The 15,198-nt window shown below is 47.4% G+C and overlaps 1 long non-coding RNA gene across 1 annotated transcript; it reads right to left on the bottom strand.

The window, feature by feature from the left end:
- Positions 1-483: 483 nt before the first annotated feature.
- LOC132666730 (uncharacterized) lies at positions 484-13,864 on the bottom strand. The gene is made up of 3 exons (XR_014137691.1): positions 13,165-13,864; positions 9,676-12,977; positions 484-9,421 (listed from the first exon to the last, which is right to left on the bottom strand). It is a non-coding gene; the product is annotated as an uncharacterized LOC132666730 (long non-coding RNA).
- Between the last annotated feature and the right edge of the window lie 1,334 nt (positions 13,865-15,198).

Here is a 15,198-nt window from a genome sequence, read left to right as displayed (position 1 = left end):
GACATAAAATGGTGGAATGGATGAAAAAACAAGACCCACCTATATGCTGCCCACAAGAGACATCAAATCCAAAGATGCACACAGACTGAAAGTGAAGGGATGGAAAAAGACATTCCACACAAATGGAGGCTGAAAAAAGCCAGGTATAAACACTTATATCGGACAAAACAGACTTTTCTTTTTTTTTAAGTGGACTTCACACCCAGCATGGAGCCCAATGTGGGGCTTAAACTTACAACTGTAATATCAACACCTGAGCTGAGATCAAGAGTTGGACACTTAACCGACTTAGCCACCCAGGTGCCCTGGACAAAAGAGACTTTTAAAAAAAGACTGTAACAAGAAGGGCAATATATAATGATAAAGGGATCACTTCAAAAAGAGGATATATAACAATTGTAAACATCTATGCACCCAACATTGAAGCACCTAAATACGTAAAGCAAATATTAACAAACATAAATGAAGAAACTGACAGTAATGTGATAACAATAGAGGGTTTTAACACTTCACATCAATGGGTAGGTCATCCAGGTAGAAAACTTGGGAACAGTGTCTTTGAACAACCCATGAGACTAGATGGACTTAACATATATACAGAACATTCCATCCAAAAACAACAGAATACAATTTTTTTCAACTGCACATGTAACATTCTCCAGGACCTATCACATATTAGGCCACAAACAAGTCCCAATAAATTTAAGATGACTGAAATCATATCATGCATCTTTTCTGACCACAACAGTATGAAACTAGAAAAAAATTACAAGAAAAAAATGACAATAAAAACAACACAATGGAGGCTAAACAACATGCTACTAAACAACCAATGGGTCAGTGAAGGAATGAAAGAGGAAATAAAATACATGGAGACAAATGAAAATGAAAACAACAGTCCAAAATCTTTAGGAAGCAGTGAAAGCAAATCTAAGAGGGAAATTTATAGTAATACAGGCCTACCTCAAGAAACCAGAAAAATCCCAATCTAACCTTATACCTAAAGGAACTAGAAAAAGAACAAATAAAACTCAAAGTTAGTAGAAGGAAATAATAAAGATCAGAACAGAAATAAATGAAATAAAGACTTAAAAAATAGAAAAGATTAATGAAATCAAGAGCTGGTTCTTTGAAAAGATAGACAAAATTGATAAACCTTTAGCCAGACTCAAGAAAAAGAGAGAAAGGACCAAATATATCAAACCAGAAATGAAGAGAGGAGAACAACCAACACTACAGAAATACAAAGGATTGTAAAAGACTACTACGAAAAATGATATGTCAACAAATTGGACAACCTAGAAGAAATGGATACATTCCTGGAAATATATAATCTTCCAAAACCAAATTAGGAAGAAATAGAAAATCTTAATAGACCAATTACTAGTAACAAAATTAAACCGGTAATAAAAAAAACTCAACCAAAAGTCCAAATGGGTTCACAAGTGAATTCTACAAAATATTTAAAGAATTAACACCTAATTCTCTACTCCAAAAAACAGAAGAGGAAGGAAAGCTTCCAAATACTTCCTGCAAGGCCAACATTACCCTAATACCAAACACACTGTTTAAAAAACAAAACTACAGGCCAATATCCCTGATGACCATAGATGCAAAAATCCTCAACAAAATACTAGCAGACCACATTCAACAATACATTAAAAAATCATTCACCATGATCAAGCAGGATTTATTCCAGGATACAAGCATGGTTCAATATTTGCAACTCAATCAACATGACACGCCACATTAACAAAATAAAGGATAAGAATCACAAGATCATCTCAATAGATGCAGGAAAATCATTTACAAAATTCAACATCCATTCATGATAAAAGCTCTCAACACAGTGGGTTTAGAGAGAAATACTTCAATATAATAAAGACCATGTATAACAAACCTACAGCTAACATCACACTGAGCAGTGCAAAAGAGCTTTTCCTCTAAGATCAGGAACAAGACAAGGATACCCACTCTCACTGAGCACTTTTATTCAACACAGTACCGGAAGTCCTAGCCACGGCAATCAGGCAAGAAATAAAAGGCATCCAAAATATAGGTTTAGGTTTTTTTAGGCATCCAAGTTAGTAAGGAAGAACTAAAACTGTCACTATTTGCAGATGACATACTATACACAGAAAACCCTAAAGACTCTACCAAAAACGATTAGAAATTGTAAGTTAACTCAGTAAAATTCCAGGCTATACAATTAACATACAGAAATTTGTTGCCTTTCTATATACACTAATAATAAAGGAGCAGAAATGTAAACAGCAAACCATTTACAATTTCACCCAAAAGAACAAAGTGGCTAGGAGTAAAGTTAACCAAAGAGGTGAAAGACCTGTACTCTGAAAACTATAAAACATTGATGAAAAAAACTAAAGATGACACAAATAAATGGAAAGACATACCATGCTCATGGATTGGAAGAATATTGTTAAAATGTCCATACTAACCAAAGCAATATGTAGATTAAATGCAATCCCTATCAAAATGCCAATAATATATCTCCTAGAACTAGAAAAGATACTAAAATTTTTATAGAACAAAAGACCCCAAATAGCCAAAGCAATCTAGAGGAAGAAAAAAAAAAAAAAGGAAGTATCACAATCCCAGATTTCAAGGTATACTACAAAGCTCTAATATTCAAAACAGTATGGTACTGGGACAGAAGGAGACATTTAGATCAATGGAACAGAATAGACAACCAAGAATTAAACCCATGCTTATATGGTCAATTAATCTATAACACAAGAATACACAATGGAGAAAAGACAGTCTCTTCAATTAATGGTGCTGGGACAAGTTAACAGCTACATGCAAAAGAATGAAACTGGACCACTTTCTCATACACCATACACAAAAATAAAGTCAAAATGGATTAAAGATGTAAATGTAAAACCTAAAATCATAAAACTCCTAGAAGAAAACACAGGCAGTAATCTCTGACATAAGCCTAGCAACATTTTCATAGATAAGTCTCCCCGGGGAAGGGAAACAAAAATAAACTCTTGGGACTACACCAAAATATAAAGAAACGTCAACAGAAGATACGCAACCTCCTGAATGGGAGAAGATAGGAGCAAATGATAAATCCAATAAGGGGTTAATATCCAAAATACGTAAAGAACTTACATAACATCAAAAAATAATCTTATTAAAAAATAAGGAGAGGATCTGAAAAGACACTTTTTCCAAAGAAGGCAGATGGCCAACCAGACACATGAGAAAATGCTCAACATCATTAATCATGAGGAAATGCAAGTGAAAAACCACGATGAGCTATCACTTCATACTTGTCAGAATGGCAAGCATCAAAAACGCAAGAAACAGGTGTTGGTGAAGATGTGGAGAAAAGGGAACCCTGTGCCCTGTTGGTGGGAATGTAAATTGGTGCAGCCACTGTGGAAAACAGTATGGAGGTGCCTCAAAAAAAATTAAAAACAGAACTACCATAAGATCCAATAATTCCACTACTGAGTATTTACATGGAAAAAAAAATGAAAACATGCACCCCTGTTTATTGCAGCGTTTACGACAGCCAAGGCATGGATGCAACCCAAGTGTCCACTGATAGCTGAATAAGGAAAACGTGAGAGTGAGAGTGAGAGCGAGAGAGAGAGAGAGAGAGAGAGAGAGAGAGAGCATTTGCAACAACACGGATGGCCCTAGAGAGTATTCTACGAAGTAAAATAAGTCCAGTGGAGGAAGACAAATACCATGTGATTTCGCTTACATGTGGAGTCTGAAAAACAAAACAAATGGGGGTGCTTGGGTGGCTCAGTCAGTTAAGCGTCCGACCTCAGCTCAGGTCATGATCTTCGCAGTTCATGGGTTCGAGCCCCAGATCAGGCTCTATACTGACAGCTCAGAGCCTGGAGCCTGCTTCGGATTCTGTGCCCCCCTCTCTCTTTGCCCCTCCGCTGCTCACACTATCTCTCTCTCAAAGATAACATTAAATTGAAAAAAAAAAATCTTAAACAAGCAAAAAAAATGGACAAAAGCAGACCCATAAATATAGAGAACAAACTGCTGATTGCCAGAGGACAAGGAGAAGTGGACAATTGGTGAAGACAGAGAGAGATATAGGCTTCCAGTTCTGGAATGCATAAGGCACAGGAATAAAAGGCACAGCATAGGGAATATGTCAATGGCACTGTCGTGGTGCTGTAGGTGACAGGTGGGTAGCTACACTTGTGAGCACAGCAAAACACACGCACTTATCCAGTCACTAGGTTGTACACCTGAAACGGGTGCAACATTGTGTGTTGACTCTACTTCAATAAAGAAAGAGAAAAAGAAGAAGAAACAACATATGGCACTGAGCCCAGAAGCTCTGGGGTCAAATTCTGGCTCTACCCGTTACCAGCTATGTCGGGCAGGTCAATTTCCGCTGTGCTGGGCATGTTACACTGTGCCTCAGCTTTCTCATCTGTAAAATGGGAGTAAAGGCACCTATTTTATGGGGCTCTGATGAGGGTTAAATGAAATATACATAAGGTGCTTAGAACAGTGTCTGACGCATTGTGAGCTCTTACCGACTGTTAGCTGTCACGCGCGACACACGTCTCCCAAGCACCAGACTCAGTTGTGTCTCACACTTCTGTTTCCACGTGTTCAAACCCTGCCCTTCTGCCCCAATCCTCTTCCTCCTCTTCCTTCCTTTTCCGGTGAACGTCATCACCTAGAAGTCAGCTTCTCTCTTCCACTTCCAGCTGCTGATGAACACCTGCCAACTGGCAGGAGACAACTGGCCGATCGTCTCCGGCCTGAATGATCACAGTCACAGCCTCCTCGCCTGTGCCTCTACCAGTCCACAGGTGCCCCTGTGGTGACCACCTCCGGGACAACAGAGGGGCTTCAGGGACTGAGCACCTAGGCCTCCTTGGAGTCCGTGAGGGGGCTCGCTTAGGTGACCCTGGACTCTAACAAGGAGCCAGAGTACTCGTGCGTGCAAAACCCAAACAGCTGATACGAACAAAGTGTTGTCCCCTATGGTCCCTGGCGTGTGGCCAACATCTAACGTAGGCTGTGTGGGCACCACACACAGCTCCCAAATATTAAAACGCTCATTACATACCCAGACTGCGCTACGCCATTTTCATGCATGATTTTATTTAATCCTTACAACACCTGGTGGCTTCCAAACCGGGTCTGACTCTAAAGCATCGCTCGTAACTGCCCTCCTAGGCCAATGGCTTTCCTGAGCTCTCTTTCTCAGCCTGCACCCAGTTATCCCACCTGCTTAAGTAGTAATGTCATCATCTGACATCGATCAGGAAACACACCCAGCTCTCTCCAAGCCTCCAGGTAGAGACAAGCTGTTTCCCTAACAGCTCCACCCTCTCCCCTCCGTGCACAGCCTGTGACTCCCACCGGTGCGGACCTCACACAGTCATGAGCCAGTGGGCCAATATTTATGACTTCCTGCAAGGGAAATAATGTTGAGCCAGGCACCGGCCTGGCATGGGTCCCACCTGGGGCTGTGGCAAAGGCAGGAAGAGAACAGCATGCTGTCCAAAGCCAGATAGGACGAACATATCCGACATTTAATCAGTCGTGGACATGCAACCAGTCCCTTTCCCAAATACTGTTTTTGGTAAAGGGGGTTCTGCTCTTTAGGTGCCATTAATTAAAAAAAAAATTCCACATTTCCCAGTAAGAGGCCATGATCATTCATACTTCCATGGGGCAACACCCCAAATTAAGGCAAAGGGCCATTTTAAATGAAGCAGTGAATTTGTTCGCAGAAGAGACAGGAAGAATAAACCACAGAAGCAGAATTGAACGGATTCCTCTAAGTTGACAAACCCGTTAAGACGCATGCCGTGCTGAGCTGCAATTCTGCACACTCGTCTCCCTTCTCCCCTGCAACAGATCAAGCCTCAATCTCGTGTTCTCCCGTGTGGAGATACCCTTGCCGCCGTTGTTCCTTTAGGAAAAGACAGAGGACGGTATGGAAGGGAGGAAGATTCCATCCGTTCCTTAACCACCACCCCGGAGTGGGAGTGAGACGGTTGTCACTGACACCTTGTTCAATGGGGGTTTCAGGGGTCCGTGGGAGGCCTGTGATTTCACAGCCCCCCTCCCAGAGGAGGGCAAGCAAGTTTTCTTCAGCTAAGCAGGTAAAAATACTTCACACCCTGGTGAGGCCCATTAGCTCAGAAAGTCCTTCCCGTGAACAGAATCAGGGTCAAAGGCACTTATCCCAGCATCCTGGGGGCGGGGCGGTGCATGTACAGGAGCTGGGGCTTTTCTGCCTTAGCCCCTGGGCCTCCGAAGAAGGAAAGCCCCAGCCGGGGTGCCAGCTCTACAGGGCCCTGTGGCTAAAATAGCAAAAATATCACCAGGCAGGAGGCTGGCCTTACTCACTTTACGTGCTGCCTTTTTTTTTTTGGGGGGGGGGGGGGGGGGGGGGGGCGCCACCTTTCCAAGCCACCATATAAAATGCTTATGGTCCTCCCCGCTGGCCCCCAGGCTCACCCCACCTTGGGACACCCACCCACCCACAGCAAAAGCCCTCCGGCTGCAGGTGAACTCTCTTGGGTTTTCCTCAATTCTCTCACTGACTTGGTTATGACAGCCCCCAAAGCAGGCAGGACACGCTGTCCTTTCTTCCTAGATAAGCACATGCAACCCCAAGCTTGTGTTTAGGCAGACAGGTGGCTTCTGAGGAAGGGAACCTGGGGCTGTCACTGTTCACTGCATGCCCTCTCGCCCTGGCTGCCTTCTATCCCCACACGCACACATCCCTCTTCCACTAAAAAAAAACTTAGTTACAATTACTTTTAAAAAAAAAAAAAGGGAAGAAGAAGAAGAATTTAAAAGTATGTATAGTACTGATTACCTTTAGTCGTGCCTGAGCGAGGAACATACCTATGTGTAACGTTGTTTACTTGGACAAACCTTATTTTAAGCATATCAAAATTTAAAATCTGGGAACAGACCACAGTAAGGAAATGGAGGCATTTTTCAGACCATCTGGCAGCTGGTCAGGCACATGCAGCCTCCTGGGGCCCAGCAGTGAGGTTCCTAGTTCAGGTCTCCGCCCGTCACCTCCTCCCCCTGCCAGGCTGGGAGATCAGGCCGCCTCTGCCTCTCGATGGTTTCAGTTTCTTGTAAAGACGTAGTTTTGCCCCCCAGGAACCAGCCAGCTCTGCGAGAGTGGAAACAGTGCAGGTGCAGAGCATGATTCCCTGGAGCTGGAAAGAGGACGGCTTTGGGTTTGGACGGTGGGGGAGAGAAATTTGAAGCAAAAATAAATAAATGAATAAATAAATACATAAATAAATAGTCCCTGATTTGGACGGAAAAGGTGCAGCCCGTTCCGCCGTGGCTGGAAACACTCCTCTGTGGGCCCCGGTCAACAGGAGAGGGAGCAGACACGGGCCCATTCCAAGGGCTCGGAGCAAGCGGCTGCTGTCAAGCGATTGGCGTTTCGGCAGCAAAGCGACGAGGGGAGGGGAGAGGTGGGCTGAGCGGCCTCCAGGGCCTCAGCTCGCAGCTCGCGAGCTGGCAGAGGGAAGAGGTGAAGGCACGTTTCTCGAGGCCCCCCCGAAAGCTGTTTGTGCTCTACCGCGTGCCCTCAACCAAATCACACGGACAGAACGTTAATGCTCACAGGGGCACGTCGTCCAGCCCCCCTGCTTGCGGCAGAGGCAGCAGCGTTCGCTGGCCCCGGCACACCGAGGTGCCCGCCTTGACGGAAGCACTGGGTGGTGGGTCCCTGCCTCCACCCCAGCCGCACCCCTGCCTCCCTTCAGGTCAGCACCGGCCGCTGCTGCCGGGTTGACCGTTGTGCCCTCACTCCGTCATCCTGAGACCACCCCAACCCCACCGACATTAGCTCTGCACCCGGCACCGTGCTGGACACTTTCATCTCTCCTCCCCGTTTGACAGGCAAGGAGACTGAGGCTTAAAAGAACGGGACCACGCAGCCAGGGAACGGCAGAGCTAAGAACCCCAGGCCTCTGACTCTCAATCCAGACCCCTTGCCCCTACATGACTAGGGAAGCCCACAAAGGGTGCTCAGAAGGGGGTCAGATGAAGACGCCGATTTAAACCCGCGTCTACCCTGCTGAACCGCATCTGCTCTGGCAGTGTCAGCAACGGGCTCAGCAGCCTTCAGAGAACAGGAAACCCAAACTGTGGCCCAAACAACTGTACTTATTTGTTTGTGCAAATGAAGTCCGGAGCTAAGCAAGGAAAAGCTCGTGACGTCATCAGTGAGCCGCAACTCCATTTTTCTGCCCCATCATCCTTATCATGTGGTTTCCATCCTTGTGGTTGCCTCATGTTCCAAGGTGGCTGCTGGAGTTCCAGACCTCATGTACGTGTTCTAGGCAGGAAGTAAGATGCCGATTACCTGCCGACTGAGTAAATTCTCTTCAAATAAAGACCTTTTCTAGAAGGTCTTACCTAATGACTTTGCCTTCCGTCTTACTATCTGTCCCTCTTTGCACAAGAAGCTGGTAAATAAAGTTTTTGTAACATACTCCTACCTCAAATAACCTGAGGTCTGGTAAGGAAGGAAGAAAGGATGGATATGCCTGGTCAGCTATCCTTGTGTGGACAGCCACACAGCTGTCCTTGGTAATGAGCTGACTTGTGATACGTTATAGCGAAGGCACTTCCCGTGCCCCAGGGGAGAGAGAACAATTCATAGAGAACATCCACATCTCAGTACTGAGATTAAATTCAGGCTTCGATGAAGTGCTTTATAAACTTCTGGTCATATCCCTACCATCACCTAGAAATGAAGTCAGACGAATCATTTAAAAATGAGAAAACTGGGGCACCTGAGTGGTTCAGTCCGTTAAGGATCCAATGCTTGATTTCGGCTCAGGTCATGATCTCACGGCTCCTGGGATTGAGCCCTGCGGTCAGGCTCCTGCTTGGGATTCTCTCTCCCTTCTCTCTCTGCCCATCCCCCACGCGCGCTCTCTCTTTCAAAATAAAGAAACTTAAAAAATAAAAATAAAAAAGAGAAAACGGTACAGGAAGGTGGCATTGTCTGCGGTGTATTTCTTTCTTTGTCAGAGTTAAACACTGTACTAGGCAAAACCTACTTTCCCTAAATCCTTGTACTCAAACTGTGGTCCCCACGTCCAGAAGCATTGGCATCACCAGGGAGCATATCAGAAATTCAGAACCTCAGCCCCCCACCCCCCAGAACTAAACCAGAATCTGCATTTTAACAAGGGCCCTAGGGGATTCCTCTGCACATTAAAGTTGAAGAAGCCCCATTCAAAATGCATGATTTAAAGAACCTGTAACTGGTTCGTAGTCTCCTAAAAGCCTCATCTCAGGAAGCAGACTCGTCTAAGACATTTCGTCTTTAGTGAGACGGAAAATTACAATGCCTCCTCTATGAGAAGAACAGACACGTGAATCGTTATCACCGGTGAGGCAGTCGCACCTAACGTTTTTTTTGTTTTTGTTTTTTTAATTTTTTTCTGAACGTTTTTTATTTATTTTTGGGACAGAGAGAGACAGAGCATGAACGGGGGAGGGGCAGAGAGAGAGGGAGACACAGAATCGGAAACAGGCTCCCGGCTCCGAGCCATCAGCCCAGAGCCCGACGCGGGGCTCGAACTCACGGACCGCGAGATCGTGACCTGAGCTGAAGTCGGACGCTTAACCGACTGCGCCACCCAGGCGCCTCAGTCGCACCTAACGTTTACTGAGAGCTTATTCTGTGCCAGGCACTGATCGGAGGACAGTGTGCATCCTTCTGCACTTTTCCCTAACAACTCTGTCAGGTGGCTACTGTTACCATCATCCCGCCCCTATTTACGGATGAAGACGACGGCCACATCACCCAGCCAGCAAGCGCCAGCTGGGGGACACCCGGACAACGTTTTATCCCGATGAAGGGACCCTGAGGATCAGAGAAGAGACTGGGGCATTGCTTCAGGGTGAGGGAGCAGCTCGGTGAACCGAAGTACACCCCAGCCAGGAAGCAGGATGCCTGGGCTCTAGAAGCTGCTTGGCTATCTGTGGTGACCTTGAATAGCCCCCTTTACCACCGGAACCTCACTTCTCCTATCTGCACCCTGGGGAGGGGAGTGTGGAAGCAGACGACTTTCAGGCTTTCGTCCAGCTCCGACACGCCTCAGGTCTAGGTGTGCCTCCCCTGTGATCTTGAAATCAGCCGGCCATAGCGGCTGCAAACCCTAACTGACCTGACGCAGGTTCACCCAACTGCCACCAGGTCTGGCCGCCGCCCGACTCCGTTCTGAGACCCAGACGTTGGCCACCCCGGGGAGGAACGTACACCCTCCCAAGCAATCAGAGGCAAATAAACACAACTGCTCCACTCGTCACCAAGCCCTCCCACTTGACTCAGGTTGGGGGAAGGAGCTGGGTGAAGCCAACTTTCTGTAGAGTTCCAGAATGAAGTTAGAGTTGATACAAAATGTCCACAAACGCCTAGCCCTAGGAGACAGTTTGCTGAAGTTCCTAGTGGGGCATTCCCACTCTTCCTACCCCATCTGAAAGAGCTGGCTGGGCCACCCTCCGACCGGTTGTCAGAAACCAGAAATGAGCGGTGACCAGAAACATCACTCAGACTTGGTTCAAGGCAGAGGCGCCTGGTACCCTTCCTGGCACCTTTGCAGGGTACGTATCCAGTTAACAGATTTGCTAAATGGAGAGGAAAGCTTTTCAGAGTGTCTTCTCAGTTCAGAGTGGACCCCGTAACAATGTCCCTCCCTCACCATCCATACACTGCCATGGACACAAGGGAGGCTCCCGGTAGCCACGTGTGTGCTGAATGACCCCCTCCATTCCCACGGCTAGAGATGACCGGTCTGTGGGTAGCACCAGACCCAAGCTGGACCACAGACTCTTTCCCACAGTCTGACGAACTGGAACCGAGAGCCTCTGTCTCCAAAGACTGGACCTATGGCAAACCAGCTTAGGATCTTAGGATAAGGCATCCTCTACCAGAGCGGTCCGGACAGCAAGGAGGGGGAACACAGCAGACACACAGAGCAGGTCAAAGAGAAGAAAGTCCAAGAGCACAGACTCTCTTTACCCCAGATCTAGCCCTAAGCCCTCTGGGTCCTGACCCTCACCCTGTGCCCTAAAATACAAATCTCCTGTAAGCCAGCTAGCCCCAGAACAACCCCACTGTGTGTCAGCACAGCAGTCCGCATCAACACTGAGCCGGGCATGTACTCAAACTCCTATCCATGGCGAGCCCAGGCTGGCCGAGATGTGCTTGGCCCTGAGGGAAAGGAAAAGGGAAAGAAACACGATCTCTACCCTTGAGGAGCTCACAGGCTAGTGTGGGACCTCAGCCAGTGTATTAAAGGACACAGAGTGCCAGGAAGGAAACAAGCCTGGGGCAAAAGGAAAAGGGCAGGGAGCCAGGAGAGCTTTTTGAGGAGGGGCTCCTCGAGCTAAACCTCAGAGATGGGAGCCCGGCTTTAGGGAGTGGACGTCCCTGGCAAAGGTGACCGCACACCCAGGGAAGGGCGGGCCAGCACGGTTTAGGGGAGAAAACATGCATGAAAAGCTGGACTAGGTAAGGTGGGGATTGGGGAAAGGGAATAAGACACTGGCCTCAAGAGGCTTGCAGTTTAGAGGAAAACTGCATGGAAAACTTAGTAAAAGTCCAAGACTAGCAAACAAGACACTTCCAAACAATTACTACAAAATAAGTGGTGCCTGAAACAGTACAGAAGCTGAGGGGAAGGACAATGCCCTTCCAGCTTAGAAGTTTACAGAGACTTTCAGGACAGGCAGAGCGGAGTTAGGCCTTGAAGCACTGTGTGGAGTCAGAGGCAGCACCTCGCCACATTCTTGCACAACGTGCTGTTAAAAATATTCAGTATTCTACAGAGCTCCAGATTTCTTAAACTGCTTTCACATCAAACTCATTCGATGCTCATGGGCACACAGAGGAGAGAGGTCACGAGTGTAACAGAACTGCCGTCTGGTCATAGGGAAGCAAATACACACCGAGTGAGCCCCTCAGGTCACAGAATTAGCGAGGGGCACAAAAGCCCAGGCCTTTCCCCCACACCCTGGCCCGGGCCCCCGATTAAAAAGGGACAAGGGACGGGGACAAAGAACCACACACATCAGAGTAATCCTGACCCTGGTCCGGAATTTCTGGGCTAACCCACGTTACCTTCTCCCCTACGGGGCACAGAGAGGATTGAAGAGTCCCTCTTAAAGACCAAGAGAACACAATGCGTTGGGCTTGTTTAATTTCGTATCTGTCTTCCGCGCGTGATTAAAATCTCCAAGAGGTCAGACACCCCGTGACTCGTGACTCGTTCAGCAGTTCGGCTCAGTTCCCGGCCCATAATTAGGAGTGTGTTCATACCGATTTCAATGACTGAATGAGAACTACTAGCAAAGTAAACGAACCAAACAGAAGGGAAGGGGGAGAAGGGGAGGAAGGGGAGGTGGGGACGGACGTTCATCATGGCGTTGAGGGCAGCCTTCTGACATCTGGAAGTGAACCGTCCAAAGCTCTCCTCCTCCTCGCTGCCTCCCTCACAAACCTTCACGGCATTAAGTCCCGAGTGCAGGCAGAGGTGGGAAAAGAGAGATGCCAAAGCTACAAATGCCAGGTTGCTACTTGCTAACCCTCCGGGAGAAGGAGGGCGGCGGGAGGGACCGAACAGGGGGGTCAGAGGCAAGAGGCGAGCGTGTGCGCCTGCGGTCCCTGGCGTGTGCGCGCACAAGTTCCTGGTAAACGACACGTTCGTACCTCCATTTCAGGTGGGATCTGAGGTCTGAACACTAAGCACCCACTGTGACACTCTATTTGGAGTTCTGCCCGTTCAGGACAAGTTGCTTGCTTGAAGGATTTTTCCCATGTTCCTCTCGGATCACGTTCTCCAGCTTCCTCCTGTGGTTACCCTACAGTAAGACCGGCTCCCAGGAGCAAGGTGGGGAATCCTCACCTCACCCGGCAACTAAATGTCCACTTACTTTTTAACCTCCAGAAGGCAAGGCTGAAAGAAACCAAAACGGAGAGGGAGGAGCTGATCAGGAAAGCAGGAAAAAGGAAGGCATCCCCACCCCACCCTGTGGTCCTCCAAGAAACTTCCCAGCTCCCTCCATTCTGACCCCCCCTCTTCCTTCCCACAGCCCTCCCTCCCACTCAACCTGGCGCCGACTGTGGGGAAGCCAAGAGCGGACCTAGGGAGGTGAGGCTGCTGCCAAGAGCCACAAGCAGTTTCATTTGGCACGGCGTCTAAAGGAGAAACAGCTCTTTGTTTCATCAACCGGGGGGAACGCCACCGACTCCTGCTGCAAAAATTCCCACACTCCCCTCTCTGGCGAGGCAAAGGACAGTGTCCTCTGGCCCTTCCAAACCCAGACCATCCAGCTGAAGACAAAAGCGGCTTATCCGGTGTGACCACCGGCAGATGCAAAACGCAGAGCCAGAGGACCCACCGGCTGCCCACACCCCCAGCCTCCCAGAGGCCGCCTCTGGCTGCCGAAGTCTGGGCTCGCCTCCCGCTTGAAATCTCACGGCACCGGCAGAGGCTGTCACTTAGAGCGAGAGGCCAGGCCAGGGCATATATGCTCTGTTTTTGCCCTCCTCATCCTCATGGACTTCCCTCCAGATCCTTCATTTTTAGGGAGAAAACAAATCAACCCCTCACAGCGGGGACGTGATGACCACGTGACAGGGGACAAGTCAGAACCAAGCACGGACTCCTACGTAAGTCAAGACATGGCGGCAGGCATGTAACAGGATGGGGGCCTTCAGGGCTCTTCCTACACATCCTATGACTTGAGGGTCCCCCCATGACTTTCAGGCAAACTTTCCATTAACAACAAAAGCACTTCACTCTAATGAACCCAGACCCCATTTACTGAGGTAAAGTCAGACACACACCCACAAGCCCGTGGACAATGTGTTGATTCCATCTGTTATTAGGCAGAAGCCACACACCCCCCCGACCGTCCAATGGCCCTCAGTATCTCCTAGCAGAGCAGCGTTAAGAGCTTTTTCATCAGTGTTTATGAAGACACTGTAAAAAAATAAATGAATGTGTGTGTGTGTGTTAAGACATTGTGGAAGGGAAGGACTAAGCCTAAACAATGTTAAATTAATTTTCCAAGGGACAGGGAGGGAGAGCCCCCACGTATTAGCTGAAACAGTTTTGGTTACAACAAGAACCCTGGGCTGTAACAGAGGAGAAATTCTGCAGTCTCCTGGCAGAAAGTTTTGAATAATGGGAATATGGGTGGATTTTCATCAGGAGCTGTCCTTCTCACCAAAGGCAGTGGGCAGAAACATTTTCAAAATACTTAGGCTCTCTGCAAGATAAAATTCTGATAGCAAAATGAAATTGGACCCTCACCTATTCTATCACTGGGGGCCTTAAAAAACCCTGCTGCTGAGATGAGCCATTTGGCTTTCTAAGAAAACTGGTGATGGTATCAGATTGACTCACTTTAAAAGAAAATCTCCCAGGCCACAGCCCATAGCCAGAAAGGTTTGTCCAACCTGCTATGACAGAAGATACTTGCAGAATACTTCTGTTTTGATCCCTTCGTAGGACAGTAAGAGTCTTCCCTTCAGTGTATCTAGACCCTCCCCTAAGTTGTAAAGAGGAATACCCCTGCCCCCGAGCTTCTTCCCTCCCAAGAATCCCAGGAGCCCCCTGTGCCCCTCTCCCCCCCCCCCCACACCCACTCTAGGGCATGCTAGTCTTCCCCCAGAATCCGGGATGAAGCAAGAGCACATACCTTGAAACTATCCTCTTGTTGAGAGGTTGCTAATTCTTTGTTTCCTCTTTTTCTGAAGTTGAAATTTACTATCACTTTATAATCTGTATTTTACTAAAAAGTTGTACTAATGTTATGTGGCTATAAATTAAATAGAAATAAAATTATTTTTGTTATAGGACTTGTCTGTGAATTTCACGTATCCCCCAAAATCACCAAATAGTAGACAACTGGAGCAGGAATCCCTTCTTACATGTTTTCTCTCAGATCTCCAACTGGCTGGAAAGTTCTTTGGAGGCAGAACCAGTCACTGAATGAATGCAAAGCATCAACTGTAGGCAGCATTTTGCTTTAAGAAGTTTTCTTCTGGGTGTATTTTTTTGTTTTAAACATGAAACACTCTTGGATACGTTACTATACAGAAGTACCAGCTGGTTTCAACGACTCGACTCCGTTCTGAGTTTTTTCCCAACAGTTATTTTACACATCAGG

This window comes from Panthera onca, chromosome B2 (genome assembly GCF_046562875.1).
Source record: "Panthera onca isolate mPanOnc1 chromosome B2, mPanOnc1 haplotype 2, whole genome shotgun sequence".
Classification (NCBI taxonomy): domain Eukaryota; kingdom Metazoa; phylum Chordata; class Mammalia; order Carnivora; family Felidae; genus Panthera; species Panthera onca.
Note: the sequence above shows the minus strand (reverse complement) of the source record. Positions and strands in the feature narration are given on the sequence as shown.